Consider the following 4,874-nt stretch of genomic DNA (forward strand, 5'->3'; position numbering starts at 1 on the left):
TTCAGCTCCACCAAACATTGCTGGGAATCATTCTGAGAGGGGGATATTGAGCTCGGTTATGTACTTGTTGGGCACAAGGTTGTAAGAAAAATATAAAATACAGAAAATGAGGGACCCTGAGGTGATCTTGAGACCCCAGACCTGCTATTAATTTTCCATTGCTTTTGTAATTATACATGCGTTTTGCTTAGTTAGTGAATTTCGACTAGATAGGAGGTTGAAGGGTTTTTTGTTACTGAAAAAACCTGGAAAGTTTTGTATAAGGATTAATGTATAAAACAATTATACCAAAAATTGTCACTAATTACTGTTTAATTTATCTTGTAATAAAAATTGCATACTATATTTATGGGTTTGGTAATAAAAAAGGATTGAAAACGTAACATCCCTTCCAGCAAAATACCTTGCTTAAGTCAGGGTATTTCTACTAGAAAGAACGTTACATGACCTTTTCTAATATTAACTACTTAGTTACTGAGCCTTTGTATCGATTTCGCGTTTCAGTTTTAAGAAAATACCGGAAAAATTTTTGTTTTTATTTATTAAAGACATGTATCAAGGATAAACATGGCAAGTAATAATAACAATCACATAAGTATTGTTAATAGTAATTCTTATACATAAGAAGTCATATAAACCCAAATACAACACCTACCCCTCTGTTAAAATAGAACCTCAAAGGACAAGAGCGAGGGGACTCTATGAAAGCAATTAAAACCGTAAAGAAAACCTACTAATCGCTCGCAGCTTCAAATTGCATCTTCAAACCTATGTCACTGAAAGGGTGGAACATTTGGGGGTGAGAACCAAACCACATGTTCTCAGTAGAGGTCGAGAATGCCATAAAAGTATAGAATAAAGCGCAAATAGTTAATTTCATTCAGAGACATCTAAAAGAAAATTAACCTTCTTTAAAAGCATTAGTTAATTATTCAAAATCCTAGAACCATATTTTCTTTATAAAACTCTTAAAAATTTACTAGACCATAACATAAAAGAAGTTACCTACGCGGTATAAATGATCATCCTACTCCAAACATAGGTTCATTAAGTCTATGCTGAACCAGTCAGATACTTTATACAGAACTAGACCTCAAACGTACCAGTCACGGCCTCAGGTCCAAACAACTCAATCAACATCCAATCACCACAATCCAAACAATCAGTTACAAACACAGGTAATGAGGTTCAAACACAACCAAGAGCAATTACATCAGGTATAGCAATTAGCAATTAAACAGAATTATTCACTTAGGCAAACCAATTACAATATACACACCCAAACAATGTCACATAGATGCATATGATGAATGTCTAGTCCTAGTGCAAGCCATGAACTCATGTGTCGGTTAGCACCTGTCTTCCTGACATTTATCCGGTCACGAGTTCACGATTTCCCAGATACGATTTTCCGTTCAAATAAATGCGCATATAATTATTAGCAGCTCTATTGAGACAGCCTCTGCTTTCTACTCGCAGGAAACATATACTCTTGGGAACGGAAAATTACTCTTGAGTTGCCTCAGGGCAACAAACAAATAAACAAACATCTCTTGGGTTGCATTAAGCAACAAACAAATAAATAATATCTCTTGGGTCGCATTAAGCAACAAATATATATATATAATATCTCTTGGGTTGCATTAAGCAACAAATATATATATAATATCTCATGGGTTGCCGCAAGCAACAAACAAACATCTCTTGGGTTGCTTCAAGCAACAAACAAATAAACAAATATCTCTTGGGTTGCCTCAAGCTACAGATAATCATACAATAAGTACTTTACTCTTTCCTTTTTTTTTCTTAATTGCAAGTACGCAAGCGGGACAAGACCCATGCCCTTGCCAACAATCTCGTATACCAAATAATATTTTCTTAAAAGAATTATTGAAGTTATTATCATTAAATAAGCCTTAAATATTGATTTTGATTAAGTCCTTGTACTTTTATAAAAATTTGGACATAATCTCCTTTAAAAATAGGACTTAGCCACCCTTACGGGTTCCTTCTTTCTCAACATTTCATCAGCCTCTTTCAGCAGTTGCCACAGCAATATATATTCTCAAAAACATTTGATAATAGTATAGAAAAGCTATTTCTTAAATTCCATATCCAAAATAATTGCCAACACAACTTGGCAGCCTGATTTCCATTTTGTTTTTTAAAATATTAAATGAATTCAGAATCACGTAAACTTTATATCCATGCAACCGTCTTGGATTAAGCTTTCTATTAAATCAAAAATCATAATTTTTTGCAAACTCTAGCTTCGGGAATATAAGGAAAATCGTGACTGCTCTGCAGTGTTTTAAAACCAGAAGACAGCAGCAGCATATAACATTCGAAATTTCATATAAAATCCAAATTAAATCCAAATACCTTCAAAATTAATATGGTTAAACATAACTTATCCAAATTTCTTTCTCAATTGATTCCAGGGTCATACCATTTTTAATGAAGGAGTTACGTAGCTAGGAAGTTAGATAATTCTCTGCAGAATTCTGTTTTACAAATCATTGAACACAACCTCTTCCTAGTCCCATAACTCACTTATTAAAACATGGAAAACCCTGAAATTTAAATCACATATGCTAAACATACTTAATTTTCACCTCCAATTGGTTGCATCTCAATATCTATCAAGGATCAAAAGTTATAAACTCCTAAGGTTACTAATTTAAGCAGAATCTGGCTTTTTCTGCATAATGCATCATCCTTCAAAAATTCATATCTTTAAAACTACAAGTCTAATTGTTCTGAAATTTTATGGCATTAAAATAATAGGAATAAAATTTTATTTAAAATTGGTTCCATTTCAAAATTCAAGCTGCAGAATTTCCAATAGAGGAATCAAGTTGCTGCTGTGTTAAACATTATGCAGAAAACCAGATTTGACATCCCCAATTCAAAAATTCACCATAAATCATAAACTTAATGAAAAAGTCTCAAACTTACCAGTTTAGTTTCTTATATCCCCAGGTTTAACCCAGGCTTGGTCTCATGCAATTCCGATCATCACTTAAGTAGTTATAGCTTTTCAAAGTTTCTAACTTCGTTTAAAATTATTCAGAAAATCAGATTTCAGAGTTCAACTTTGAAAAATCATAACTAATTCTCTAGTTGATACGAAACCTTAAAAATTAAATTTTCACAATTACACTTAATATAATTTACTTAACATTTAAATTCTTATAATTTCAGTCACTATAGAGTTACTAAATCACTTTCAAAGTTGCCGTTTTATTTCAAGAGAACCTGATTTTCAGCAAACCATTTACTATTCAAAATCCAACCCTTCAATACCCTTCAAAACCAATTCCAAATCAACCACCAACCAAGTTCATTAACATTACAATATAACAAATAACAGCTCAACGGCAACAAATCCAACATAACCCATTAAAATTCAGAAATTCTCAACAATTAGTCATCAAACAATTCCCAATCCACATAATCAATCAATATCACTAATCAACAATTCCAAATCACAATCTCAACCATTCCAATCACAATTTCAGCCACAATTCAATATTCACATAATCAATCAATTACTCACACCTATTAAATCTATTTGCAGTTATTCAATAAACCTTGTAGGCATTCTTAAATTGAAATCGTTTAAACCCCCTACCTCGATTAGCTAAACCGGAAGGAATTAACCACGATAAACCTGCTCTTTTTGAATTCATAGCAGCAGCAACAATTCCAACATAATTGGGATGCGGCAGCAGCATCAACCGTGATCACACACTTAACAACAACAATTTTGACAACTCCAGCAGAACACAGCAACACTAAAACAAAGGTATCGGCTACCGTAATTAAAATAAGAATATAGCAGAGAAACAAAATGTTAAATAGAACAAGAGTGGAGACATTACAGGGTTATGAATGGAGGTTCAGAGTCAAAATGAAGAAGATGGCGCAACAGTTTGTCTTCTCTAGCGATGAGCTCCAATTGTGGCGATTCCAACGAATATAGTATAATTAGGAATATTAGAGGCCGAGACAGGATCATTTCAAAGTGAGAAGGGTTCAGAAATGGTAATTCTAATAGCTAGGATAGAATTGACTCACCCGCAATGATAGCGGCGACCAAGAATTCCAAAGACAAACCCTAGTAGCAATGGCAGCGGCGCTGCCTCCTCCTAGTCGTCGTGTTCTCCTTCTTCCTGTACGCGTTCTACTTCACTCATCACCTCGCTTCACGCAGTGGCGTTCTCCTCCTATAGTGAATTGAACGGCGGCGGCAATCCCAAACAGAGACAGCGACGTCATCTCCCCTTCTCTCCACGCGCAGCAACTCTGATCGATGATGGTAGCAGCGACGGATGCACGAGGATGACGAAGTCAAAGCCTTCTTGATCATCCCAGCGTCTTCCTCCTATTCCCTTACTCCCTGACTCCCGACTTCTCCATCTCCCCCTCTCGATCTCTCTTCTTCCCCCTTCGAGCTCCCCTTTCTCTCTTCACTATTTCTTTCCTTTTCTCTGAACGTATGTAGTGTGCGTTTTGTGAAATTAGGGTATCAATTAGGAAATTTGTGATCTTAAATTAAATTAGATTTTGATTTGATAAATTAGGGAAAAATATATACAAGTAATATAACAATTTTACAAAATATTTATGATAAGATAACAATTTAAAATTCAAATATAATGCTATAAAGATTACTTTTAAAACGCATAAGATTTTACCTATCAATCTATTAACGAGCTCAAATAATTATTTCTAATTTAAATCATAAAGTAAATATAATAATCACATTTTTATAAAATATGGTTTAAAATCCGAAAATATCAATTATTTAGATTATACGATATAATTTTTCATTACTTTCCTATTACCAAAACTTTAATTCCAAACTAATT

The 4,874-nt window shown here is 33.8% G+C and overlaps 1 long non-coding RNA gene across 1 annotated transcript; it reads right to left on the minus strand.

Annotated features, from left to right (window-relative positions):
- Nucleotides 1-575: 575 nt before the first annotated feature.
- On the minus strand, nt 576-4,028 carry LOC112750423 (uncharacterized). Its single transcript, XR_003175776.3, has 3 exons — nt 3,885-4,028; nt 3,635-3,797; nt 576-776 (listed from the first exon to the last, which is right to left on the minus strand). It is a non-coding gene; the product is annotated as an uncharacterized lncRNA (long non-coding RNA).
- Between the last annotated feature and the right edge of the window lie 846 nt (nt 4,029-4,874).

Source organism: Arachis hypogaea, chromosome 15, assembly GCF_003086295.3.
Source record: "Arachis hypogaea cultivar Tifrunner chromosome 15, arahy.Tifrunner.gnm2.J5K5, whole genome shotgun sequence".
NCBI lineage: Eukaryota > Viridiplantae > Streptophyta > Magnoliopsida > Fabales > Fabaceae > Arachis > Arachis hypogaea.